The following is a 14,015-nucleotide window of genomic DNA, read 5'->3' on the forward strand; positions in this document are numbered from 1 at the left end:
TTGTTAGACTCACTAAAAGCATCTTTTGGTTCTTAATCTATCCGTTTCTTACCCTGTAGGCTATAATTTATCTTTAGTAAGTCTTTTTCTTGCATTTAGTCTTTCATTTTCTATGAGCTTATGTACTGTTCCCCATTTCCTTTTTGTGTTTTCCTTTCATTTGAGGCTGAGCAGATTTTGTGTATATGTTATGGAGATCAAAAGGAAATAAAGAAGCCTTAACTTTAGCTTAAGGTATCTTAACTATTTTCTGTTACAAACATTATCATTTCCATAAACAGGTGAGGGTATTTTGGTAATCTCACTTTTAGATATATTTTTATTTGTTTAACTAGACCTGGTGGAAGGGTTATAGACCCGAGGGAGACACATGGGAAGCTATAGAGGGCTTAAGGTAGGGGTATAATGTTAATTATTATTTTTCTTTCCTTCATGTTGATATTTATTAATTTGAACTATTTTTCATTTATTTGAATCTGTGATTGTCATGACAAGATAAAAGAGTTTGTTGTTAATGATTCCAAATCAAAGCTTGTGCCTTTGAAGGTTTCCAAAGTACTTTACTTTAAGTGAATTATTGCTATATAGTGAGACAACATGAATACGATCGAGCAAACTGGTGTCCATTTCAGCTTTTCTTCATCTTTATAGGATCCAAGTTGATCTAAAGCCACATACGTCATCAGGTGAAGGGTTCTTGTAATTTTGAAGCAGACTACAAAAAATTAATAATCTTCAATGGCAGAGAACACTTATTTACCTTAAAATAGGGGATTTACTATCGAAGCTATTGCTATTTGTTGGCTATCTATTTGATATTTCCTTTAGCACTTTTAATGTTTTATTATCACATTAGTAACAAATAATAAGAAATATTTATGATATTTGTATTATATAATCATATTTTAGAAAACACTTATTTAATAATTTATTTATTTTTGTGTTTTCTTGTCAGGTAAATAATATATATCATATGATAGTAAATTTTCATAGGATATATCATATATGACCTGATTAATTTACATATAAGGACTTGTTTTTTGTATCCATGTTAGTGTCTGACTACTTTAATGAAAGGACATGAATTCATTGAAGCTTCACAGGCCTCTAAAACTCATAAGAGATTTTTGTAACTTTTTTACTGGATTACTTATTCATTAATTCTTGTTTTAGGTTAAAGATAATCCTTCTCGAGACTTTAAAAGCAAGCATATACATATCTCCAAAGGGTCATGGACTTTTTTCAGATCAAGATCATGGATGGCAAGTCTCTAATTATACCGTTGAAGGATTAAAGGTATAATACAATCTTTCTAAATATCCAAATTGAAAATTTTCAAAAGGGTTGTTCTAATGGTCGAATTACTATCTTGTCCTCAGTGTTGTATACTACTCTCAACTATGCCACAAGAAATTGTTAGTGAAAAAATGAAACCTGAGTAACTGAATGATGCTGTCAATGTAATCCTTTCTCTACAGGTAAGTGTATCTATATTACTTCTCTTTTCCATTTTTTGGAAACACTTTAAGGAAAAGCATCTAATAATAAATTAATTTGATCTTGACGATGATATAGAGCAAAAATGGTGTGCTAGCTGCGTGGGAACCAACAGGATCATCAAAATGGTTGGAGATTCTTTATTGACATTGTCATTGAGAACAAGTAAGATTGTTTCTTTTCTAAACTGAATGAAAGTAAATGACAATTTTACCCTTCAAGAGACTTATGAAATGTCTTGACTAGGTACGTTGAGTGCACACCAAAAGCAATCCAATCACTCATTTTGTTTAAGAAGTTATACCCTGGACATAGAAGGAAAAAGATAAAGCTGTCAATAAGACATTTAAAAATTGTCCAGCAATTCGAAAATGTGACACCAGTCAAATTTTTGGTCAAAAATAAATTGATCAATAATCGTAATTGGGATGAACCAAGTGGTAGAGTTTGTAACAAGGTTTCCAAAAATATAAAGAACACTGAAATCCGAGTTATAACGAAGAAGTTATGACCAATCGAAAATCCGCGACAAAAACCAGCAAAACACTGTTCAGTGTAAAAAGCGAATTTTCGATAAAAGGCTTTTTAGCCTTAACAATCTAAATGAAAGTTGTATAATATGTTAAACCGAGAACGTTCATAAAAAGAACATCAAAATCTGACTTCGTATGAGGAAATTATGATTTTTCTAAGTTTCGGTTTAGCAGTAGAAAGCTAAAAATTCGAAATATAAATCGATCGATATTTATCCGACACAACTTAAACGAGAATTGAATGTCTCGTCAAAAGTAGTACAACGGTAAAAAGACAGACGAAAACGGACGTCAGATGAAGAAGTTATGAATTTTTAACAGATTTCCTGTCCCGGTCTGTTAAAAATAATAATATTAAAAATAAAGTCAAAATCAGCCGACGAAGTCAAAACAAAAGTCGTAGAGTATAATTTTACCTACGCGTGCATATAAAGAACGCCGAAAACGGAGCTCGTATGCGAAAGTTATGATTTTCGCAAGTTTTTGGCACAAAAATCAAGAAAATCTTGAAAACCGGGCAATTTCGCATAGGTGGCTTCTGACACGTCATCCTTCGCATGCAGCCTCCACGTGGCGTCTTCCGATTGGACCGCAGCCTCGCGTGGCACCCGCTGATTGGTCCGAAGTCGTCATCTTCCTTCCCCATTGGACCGAAGTTCGGTCCACTTAGAAGCCTCCATCTGTCTGAAGCACGTGCCTCGCATCGGGTCCGAACTCCGCACCGCCTTAGAATTCGGCCTCGTGGCCTTCGTAGGAGCTGTCGCGTGTCCTGCTGACTCATCCCTCGCCTCGCCACCTGTCTCCTGAGTCATCCTCGGACCGCACCCTCACACCCCTATATAAAGGGTGCGAGACTTCTCGGCTAAGAGGGATTTTTCACCCCAAATTTCACCATCTTTCACATTTTCACCCCCTAGACTTTCTCACGACCCCCAAGGCCCCGATATCGTGTCTAAAGCCCGAAGCAAGCCCCGGAGCCCCGGAATTCTCGAGAAGTTATCCTCTCTCCAGTCGAAACTCTGCCCGATTTGAGCCGATTTCTCGTCAAACAAATTCTTTTCCGGGAAACGAAACGCTGTCCGAATCACCGCTTATCAAAGTGAGTTCATACCCCTATAATTTACCTTTTTAATGGTTTTTAAATGCTTTTTAGGGGGGGGGGGATACAAGTTTAACACAATATTAAATTGTGTTAATAACTCTTTGTGTGATGTTTCCGTATGCTTTTAAGAATTACAAAATACTTCCAAAATGACTTAAAGCCATGTTAAATCTTTAAAGTCATGAAAACTCCGTTAAATTCTTTGAAAAATGTTTTATAAACTATTTCAAATTATATATGCCAAGATCATGTTTATATATGTATAAATATATAAATAAGATTTGAAGGGCTTAGGACTAATGAATTATCTTATTTTCTTTTCCTTGTTTGGATGTGGAATTAAGGTTGTATTATTTGTCCGAAGGTCGTTTCCTTCTTAATTATATATATATATATATATATATATATATATATATATATATATATATATATATATATATATATTATACATATATGAGTATAAAAGGTTAGTCCTTTTGGTATCATTACCTTCGTATCAGGCTGAGCAAATGTGTTCATCCATGAGAAATCATGCTAATCAAATAGAACATATAAATTATAATAGGTATAATTTATGATTCAAAACTAAATATACAAGTATGATTCACGACTGTATACTTTCCAAGGAAATTACCAAAATTCATTCAACTATACCAAGATATGTATAATACCTTTAATATACGAACAACATACTAAAGAAGTAAAGATACATCATACCGGGTTTGCATTAACAAAGGTACTATACAGAGTACCAGAGTTAGCAAACACGAGGTAATAATACATCATACCGGGTTTGCATTAGCAAAGGTACTACACAGAGTACCAGAGTTAGCAAACACGAGGTATTAATACATCATACCGGGTTTGCATTAACAAAGGTACTATACAGAGTACCAGAGTTAGCAAACACGAGGTAATAATACATCATACCGGGTTTGCATTAGCAAAGGTACCATACAGAGTACCACAGTTAGCAAACACGAGGTAATAATACATCATACCGGGTTTGCATTAGCAAAGGTACTATACAGAGTACCAGAGTTAGCAAACACGAGGTAATAATACATCATACCGGGTTTGCATTAACCAAGGGTACGATACAAAGTACCAGAGTTAGCAATCACAGGGTAATAATAATACATCGTAAATCTCGTTGAAACAATAAATTTGTGAGACTCTTCACGGTGTACTTATCTAAGTACGACTTTTAAGTCCTGACCTATTAACCAGAATCTCTTGTAGGGAGAGCGTGAATTTGTGTATAGATCTATATGGGACTGACAATCCCACACCTCTACTGTTCGCTACAGTTTGGCCGGCAGGCCTAGGGTGTCAAATATCATACCGTTTCTGACGCCTGAAGAACGTCTCAGCAGGCATATCAGTCATATTAGTATGGTTAATAGAACTCACATGGATAAAACAACGAGTGAATTACCAAGTAATATACATCTCTTAAAACAGTAAGAAAAGATAATTACATTCCGACCGAATATACCTTCTGTAGTTTTTACTTACAGTAAAAGCTACGTATCATGAAATCAAGTATTGTACTTCTGGTTTTGAACATTTAAAACCACAAGGCAGTATTATGGATAATACAATATTTTCCAGGATTAATACTAAGGTTTTTACTATAGTACAGATATAACTAAGAATACTTTTACAAAGGAAACGATTTATGGGATTAAACCACTTTTACAAATGAAACGATTTATGGGATTAAACCACTTATACAAAGGAAACAGTTTATGGGATTAAACCACTTATCAAATGAAACTTAGTCATTCAATCTTTGTAAACTAGTATAACATAAAAGACCTTTAGTGGTTAATTCTATAATTCGTTAGTTATTACATCATAGTTATACATAAGTAATATCCGATTGACAGTGAAATGTGTGACTTCCGTCTTACTTCCTGTTCCTTGTTTGGTTGTGGGCTTAGGGCAGATACACCCATTTGACTGTCCATTCGATATTGGGTTATATATAATCAGTATGAACTAAGTAATTACAGAGGGAAACTATTGAGGTTATCAGTTAATCACCTCAGGAAATATAGGATTTCCTGGAGATACCAGTGAACTTATCCAAAGAACTTAGGGTATACTTAACAGAACTAAAATACTTATGAACTCACCAGCTTAAATGTTGATCTACTCTTTCCAAATAACTTGTATTATCAGGAATCCAATAGACAGGTACACTCCCGAAGCTTTTGAGAAGACTACCTAGTACCGTACCGCGACTCTTGTCTTCTACTGTACCTACATTGGTGCTTGAATATGTAATGTTTAAACACTTATGTAAAACTTATACTTATTAATGCAATGGTTGTTTGTACTTTGATTACTATATTGCATGTGTAGTGATACTTACCTAAAGTCCTCCGCCCCCGAACGTTTCCGCCGTTTTGGTTTGGGGGTGTGACAGATTGGTATCAGAGCAGTGTTTATAGTGAATTCAATATATCAGTCATAAAAGATATACAACTATAAACCCATTGGGATAAAAACACTCTGACCAAGAGTTATACTTTAAAAATATAACAATATTTTATAAAAGTATAAGTACATGCAGAGTATATATACTAGAATGAGTGTCACAAGAAGAACAAAACAAAAGTATTTGGATGCTGGACATTGCAGTTAAACCTAGACAGTGACGTAATAATATTTGTGATCAATATAGCCTGATCAACTATATTCATTTGAGATATGACAAACATGTGTTTGGGGAGTGATTGTAGTGTTGCTACAGGTCTAAAACTTACCTAAGTACCAGAAGAATTCTAAAACCAAACATAAAGATTAAAATACTATGGGAGTATTTTAGGATGCTATAACAAGAAAACTGAAAACTTGTCAAGTTCTTATATCTAGAGGTCCAAGAATCAAACTCATAACTAAAATAACATGGAGGTATTTTACATACCTTTGGGGAATTGTTAAAAAGATCTTTTCTGATAAGTCTATAATTACTAAGTGGATACGTTAAGGTTATATATAGCCGAGATTTTATAGACTTAGAATATGTGATTTTCACTCTACTTCCTTTTCCTTGTTTGGATGTGGTTTTAGAGTAGGATTACTTATTCAAAGGTCTATTTGATCTGGATTATATATAATCGGTACACACCATGTGATTATAGAAGGACCAGAAAGAATCACCTTCGTAAAAATTCAAATTTTCTCATAGATTCTTTAGACATTCCCATTCTCGTATAAACCCGTTAGATAAACATAGTTACTCCAGCAATCAATAGAAGAGTCAAGGAGGATCCAACAAAATTTCATTAAGAGAATTCCGAGAAAGAAACAGATGACAAGTAAACAAACTATAGAAATCATTTAGTGCCCTTACCCTATTAAGGACACCAATGAGAGATTCGCATGAACTTCCGAGATTCAAAATCTTCATTACGAAGTAATGGGGATCAGTGTCAGAATCGGAAGTAAGACAGTTTGGGAATTCAATATACCTACAGAGGAGAAGGACACCCTATAGATACCAGGAGAGAACAAATCGTTACCACCCAGAATAGAACAGAGAACAAAAGAAAACCACGTGTGATTCATGTGAAGTGCTGAGCGCCTTTTCAACTAAGTAATAACTAGTAAATCGATTCAACCTAGTGAGTTAGTGATTTCATTACTCACATTAGGTTTTGAGCTTATCCTCTTTTCCTGTCACGGTTAATAACAATAAATCAGATCACGAAATCTTAATTGATAGTGATTACGTCTCAAATTCATAAGTCTATTTTATGTAGACACTGTTATGAATTATTTTCGAATATTTTCGAAAATTGGGAAACGATATCCACCAAACGAAGGTAACTTAGTTCGGATGATACTCGATTCATAACCATTCTAGAAACTTATTTCTATTCCTTACCAGGACTGCATCATAGGGATGCAGGTCGAATCATTGAGAACAATATAACAAAACGAATTGTGAGCCGACTTTATGTCAAAAAATTTAACTAATTTTTCATCCACTAATGAAACTTTAATTTTGCATTTTGGTTTTCAGGAGGATAACTTATTTGACTGGACCAAGTACAAACTTTCCCAATCTGCAAAATCTGACAAGGATGGTTGGACTGTAGGGTGATTTCATGGCTGTGTTACAGAAATAGGGAGCATTTTACTTATTAACTTCATATAGAAACTTAAAACACTCATATGTTCTTGGCAGCATACATACAAACTATTTGGCATGCTGTTTTAAACATTCAGGTTCCTGTAGAACATTCCAAATAAGTCAGTGATTGTAAACATCTGATCAAGACCTTGGTTATGGGTAATTTTTTTCCATAGTGTCTTAATAATTTTCTATAATGATGTCATACCAGTAAAATTCTTAATTTCTTATTTTGTTTTATTACTAGGAATGAAAACAATAATATGGAGCAGCACACATGCACATCTACCCCGATCACAGGTTTCACCTTCCCTCATGGGACACCAACACAGATGCTTCCAACAACCCTACCTAATTCATCCACAGGCCAACCATTCAAAGGTCTGAGAGAAGAAGAGGTATGGAGAGCTTCCAGTGTCTTGAAGAGTGGGGTCTGCTGCTTGGCTCTCTTCAGAGAAAAAGACGAAGAGAGAGAAATAATCCATCTCTTCTCCCAAATCTTAGCCATCATGGAGCCTCTAGACCTAAAGTATTTAGACCATTTGCAGATTTCCAACACACAGCTTGTGCATATCTTTTCAACTCTCTTACAAGCACCTAAAGTATTCAGACCATTTGCAGATGTATTGGTTAACTTCCTTGTAAGCAGCAAACTCGATGTCTTGTAAGTTTGGAGCTTAACCCAGATGAGGCAACCTATTTAACTTAATGTTTGTAAATAAATTTCTATTTTTAACAAAAAAAATTCAGTTCTTTAATATTTCCTTATGTTCTCGTTTGTCTGTTTACATGTTTGTAGGTATGGTGGCCTTGCTAACACTGTTACCCATTCAATATTTCCTTATTCTCATTTAACCTTTTTTTTTCTTTGTTGTAAAAGAACTAACTTTAAAAAGGAAAGAAATTAATTGTTGAAGTTTTTTATTGATTAAGTGTCTTGATTGAACTGAAGGGGTAGTGGGGCATACAATTAGGAGGAATTGATGGCAAATCAAGCATTTAAAGGGATCCAACCGGTTGTCCATGTCTTGTTTTTTTATAATAAATATTATGCAATATTAGCAATGTATTACATTTACTTACTATTGGAATGATTATTTGTATTTGACATATTAGTGGAATGAATTATCTTTCTTATTTATTGTATTTTATTTTGTATTATGATAATTTCAATATGTTGTTTAATTTGAAAATTAGTAATTCTATCAAAAAATATATATATTTTTAAAACATTTAAAATTATGATACGCAATGGTGTGTCGTCTTCCTTTATGACAGAGGCTTCCTTGATACGCATTGCGTGTCATAAACACGCGCGTCGTAAGGTTACGACACGCAAATGCGTGTCGTTTTTCTCTATGACAGGGCCTTCCTTGATACGCATTGCATGTCATAACTGCGCGTCGTAAATGCGTGTCGTAATTGCGCGTCGTAAATGCGCGTCGTAAATGCTCGTCGTAAATAGACGACGCGCAAAAGCGTGTCGTCTCTCGTTATGACAGGGCCTTCCTTGACGTGCATTTGCGCGTCGTCTGAGCGTTTTAGGACACGTATTGCGCGTCGTAAAAGGCTGTTTTTCTAGTAGTGAATATTGCTAACTCGCAACACTTAACATAATAATCATGCTTCCACTAACATGATAATTATATCCTTACCAGCATAACACTTATGCTCCCACTAGCTTTGACATGTACTCAGAAATCAACTGGACTTCTAGAAATCAATACTTATTGACTTTCATTACCAAGGTTCATATTTCTGATACGTAATGCTTCGATAAGACTTTATCTAAGCTCATACATCTTTTTTTAGAAAGCTCATATGTGTGTCTAAACTATTTCAGAACTTATATCAATAAGTCCCAAATGTTCAGACTAATTGCCAAATCTTACAATTCAAACTATGAAGAGGGATGTCGTAATCATAATCGAATTAGAGAATGCAATTTACACAATCGCTATCTCCTTAAAATCTTCTTAGTGAAAGCGTTTCCTCACAATCATTTTCATGAAATGGAGAGAAACCTTGTCACTTAGATTTTATGGTGTATGTGTTCCTATCAATGTGAATTTGTCATAACAATAATCATAAGACAAGGTTGTGACAAATCCAAAACCATATGAACCAAACTTGTCCAATCTTAATTTCTTGCCACCTGGCAGCACAAGGGCCTACCATGTCTTCCAAGTAGTCAAGCAACTCACCCATACAGATCAATGAACTTTCACCAATCAAGGTGATTTGCCTTATGCAATCAATTAAGAACTCTTAGGACTCACATGCATAGTTAACTTAACTGGAATGTCACAGAAACAAGAATATGTCAACACGATAGGTTATAAACATCAAGTCGTGTGCTAGTGATAGACAATAGGTTTATTCTTGATTAGTTCATGAAGCTATTCAAGACCATTAAGACTCCCACTGACTTCTTGACATATAAGCTTCCCATGTCAAGAAACATTCCTCGACAAACAAATATTCAAGAACCAGTGCAGATTCTTATCAAGACAAAACACTTCACACAATTGGTCTTAGTTGGTCTTTGTCCTATCCAAGACATCACAACTTACCAATTTCAAATGTGCAAGAGTAAGAAACAAAATTTTCTATTCCACATTTGATGAGTGTCATAAACCTTCTTAAGATGTGTCACTCAAGTCACAATCTTGGAGTTTAACTCAAAGACTCGATCTTGGAACGAAGTATGATTCACCTTTTGATTTAACCATTCTAACAATTTCCGATTCCTCTTCTTAGCCATACTAGTGCACTAAGGTGTCCTTGGAGGATCAATTGTGACACGGTTTCATAATCACTAAGTTAATCATAAAACACGATACTTAAGTACTCTCCTTCTTTTCAGATTGGAGAAACTTTTATCTTTCTGCCTAATTGATTCTTCTTATTCGTTATGCCATACATTGAAACTTTTCAATGATTCAAAATTACACTTAATCTTGTAAGCATAACCATATTTACTAAACTTTTAGTAAATTATGACGAACAGTCTTATCGTTCTTCGTGGTGGACTTGCCCGGTGCACATCAATATGTACTAGATCCTTCAGTCCTCCACTTGACTCACATCTATATGTGAACAAGGAATTATTCTTAATTTCCCAAATACGAAGGTTTCCATTCATCACACAATGCAAGTTATATGATACCAAGTTTCTGTCCAATTGAAACTTGGGTGATGAGAATCATTGCTTATTTGGTAAATTTTCGACACTACCTGTAACGTCCCAATTTTCAAGACCAATTTTTTTTTTATATAACATTTTAGAAAACATTTATAAGAAAACATAATTTAATCGTTTCTTTTCATAAAACCATCATCTCATGTCTCAAAATCACATCATAAAAATAGTATTAAAATCAGAGTACAATCCCATAGATCTCAAAATGCAGAATCCTGTGTGAATGTGATGTGCAGCTACCGCACCGGCTCCTTCCCCTTTATTGAAGAGGTACCTGAAACAAAACTGAAAACTGTAAGCACGAAGCTTAGTGAGTTCCCCCATCATACCATATACCATACAAACACATGACATACATAATGCCAGGCATATTTGGTTGCCCGACCTACCCCTTCGGTCCTCTCGACCGGTGACCTTTCCTAGCATATCTGGGTGCTGGCCTACCCCTTCGGTCCTCTCGACAGGTGACCTTGCCTAGCATATCTGGGTGCTGGCCTACCCCTTCGGTCCTCTCGACCGGTCTACCACATACTATCACATAATCATAATCTGTCTAACATAGCTGGGTACTAAACTACCCCTTCGGCCCTATCGAACGGTAACTAGGGAACTATCTCCCCCTACTGCTATGATCATGTAACATCATATCATGATAACACATAAACATATCAAGTAGCAGTAAACACAGACAATTATCACAAAGACAATTGTCTAAGATACACTCCTACTGGTGGGCCGACATTGTGGCCTTAGACCCACCGCTACTGGAAGGTAACTCACCTCGATGTCGTGTAGTGTCTGCACGGTCCTCGGTATAGGAATCGACTCGTCTCTACTCCCCAATCCCTAAACAACGACCTTTTCCGATTACTAATGCATACTCATAACCCTTACAAGGGTCAACCCAAATCCAAGTCACAGTCAAGGTCAAACCCTGGTCAAAGTCAACATCCAGTTGACTTGACTCGCCGAGTTAGTCCACCAACTCGTCGAGTCCCTATCCTTTCAAAATGATACAACCCCCGACTCTACTCGACGAGTTCACCTTCAACCATAGCATCGGGACCATCTTCAACCGACTCGCCGAGTTCATCCTTGAACTCGTCGAGTTCATCTTCATCATATGCATGTGTCCAGTCTATGACTCGCCGAGTTCTATGAACAACTCGTCGAGTCCGTCTTCATGAGTTGGGAGATTGCCTTGGACTCGCCGAGTCTGTTCATACACTCCTCGAGTCCTATGATTTCCAGGTCCAAGACAAACCCCTAGCAGGCTGAGTGTTCCTTCCACTCAACCAAAACCATTTCCAGAAGACGTTTTGGGGGAAAAAGCGTCCCGACTCGCCGAGTCACCCAAGTGAATCGCCGAGTCCCTCTTTGTCCAAAACTATATAGTCGATTATAATGGGTCTTAACGCGTCAAAACCATAGATCTGGCCTTCTAGGGTCCATTTTATACGTAAAGCTTCAAACTTGATGTACATGCATGGGGCCTTTGGCTCAAAAAGCCATAAAAAGGGGTTTATATGATGCATGGGTCTCCCATGGCCATAAAGTTGGCACCTTTATGCCATGGGAACCCTCAATGGATCCAGATCTGAAGTCCTTATCCCAAAATCGTGGTTGCATCCAAGCACGGCTCCAAAATGGCTTCCAAAAACCCTAAGTTACTCCAAAAAAAGTATCTAATGAAAGAAGAAGCAAGGTCTGGACTTTTTAACTCCAATAAACAAGAAATGAAGCAAAACCTCTGGATTTCCTTGCTCCTTCTAAAATCCCAAGCTTCTTCTTCTTCTCTTCAACCTTCTAACTTGCACAAAATGGCACAAAGAGCTCAAAATCACTCAAAAAGGGTTTAGGGTTTCAAGTTAGGGTTTTCTGGAAGTGAGAGGGACGATGGAGGCTGGTTTGGGACGAGTTAAGTTGTTTAAATAGGGTGAAAACCCTAAATATTAGGGTTTTGTCCAGACAGCACCTACTCGTCGAGTCGGTCTTCCGACTCGTCGAGTTGGTCACTTAAACCCCCGATCAAAAATCGAGTCTACTCGATGAGTTGGGCCTCCAACTCGCCGAATCCCAGAGTAAATTGTAACATTTCTTGAATTTAACTACGTACCAGGAATCAGGTGTTACAAATCTCCCCCACTTATTTTAGACTTCGTTCTCGAAGTCTGCTGCTGAATCTGGAAAAAGCTCGGGGTAGTGCTCCCTCATATCTTCCTCCGACTCCCAAGTCCATTCCGACCCCTTGCGGTGCTGCCATTGCACTTTCACCAGCTCCACCCTCTTGTTCCTCAGATCCTTCGACTTCCTGTTGAAGATCGCCACTGGGCGCTCGATGTAGTTCAAGCTGTCATCCACCTGAATATCCTCCAAGGGCACCATTGCCGAGTCGTCCACCAGGCACTTCCGTAACAGGGAGACGTGAAACATACTATGAATCTGACTGAGTTCGGCTGGAAGGTCCAGCCTATACGCCACCTTGCCCACCCGGGCGACAACCCTGAAAGGTCCAATATACCTGGGGCCCAACTTGCCCCGCTTCCTGAATCGAATGCCGCCTTTCCAAGGCGACACCTTCAGGAGGACCATATCCCCGACCTGGAACTCCATGTCCAAACGACGCTTATCGGCATAACTTTTCTGCCGACTCTGAGCAGTCTGAAGCCTACTCCTAACCTGCTGAATCCTCTCTGTCGTCTTGAGCACCACTTTGGTGCTCCCCATGACCCTCTGCCCGACTTCACCCCAACATATCGGGGTCCTGCACTTTCTCCCATACAACATCTCAAAGGGAGGACGGTCAATACTCGCATGATAGCTGTTCTTATAGGAAAACTCAGCCAAAGGAAGGTAAGTATCCCAACTACATCTGAAGTCTAAAACACACGCCCGTAACATATCCTCCAGAGTCTAGATGGTCCGCTCACTCTGACCATCCGTCTGAGGGTGGAATGCAGTGCTGAAGTGCAGATGAGTACCCAACTCGTCGTGAAACTTCTACCAGAATCTGGAAGTAAACCGCACATCTCGGTCCGAAATCACCGAAACTGGCACTCCGTGCCGAGCTACTACCTCTCAGATGTATATATCGGCCAACTTCTCCGCCGAGATGCTCTTATGGATCGGTATGAAGTGGGCACTCTTGGTCAACCGATCCACGATGACCCAAATCGAATCCACTCCCCGTGCACTCCTGGGAAGCTTGGTGATGAAATCCATAATAATATCTTCCCATTTCCACATGGGAATGTCTAGCGGCTGCATCTTGTCGTGTGGCCTCTGGTGCTCGGCCTTGACCTTCCTGCAGGTCAAGCACCGCTCTACGTACCAGGCGACGTCCCGCTTCATGCAGGGCCACCAGTAGTCGGGTCGAAGATCTTTGTACATCTTCGTCACCCCGGGATGAATCGAGAATCGGGATTTGTGTGCCTCCTCCATCAGAACCTGGCGCACACCCCCATGATAGGGAACCCATACCCTACGATGTAGTATCAATAACCCTCGGCTGTCGTAATCGAAGGAGGAAACCT

The 14,015-nt window shown here is 37.9% G+C and overlaps 1 pseudogene; it reads left to right on the forward strand.

Moving 5' to 3' along the window:
• The first annotated feature begins 370 nt into the window (after nt 1-370).
• On the forward strand, nt 371-7,250 carry LOC145111010 (taraxerol synthase-like; annotated as a pseudogene).
• Nucleotides 7,251-14,015: the final 6,765 nt, after the last annotated feature.

The sequence above is a fragment of the Lactuca virosa genome, chromosome 5 (genome assembly GCF_052849685.1).
Source record: "Lactuca virosa cultivar CGN04683 chromosome 5, Lactuca_virosa_CGN04683_v6, whole genome shotgun sequence".
NCBI classification, from domain to species: domain Eukaryota; kingdom Viridiplantae; phylum Streptophyta; class Magnoliopsida; order Asterales; family Asteraceae; genus Lactuca; species Lactuca virosa.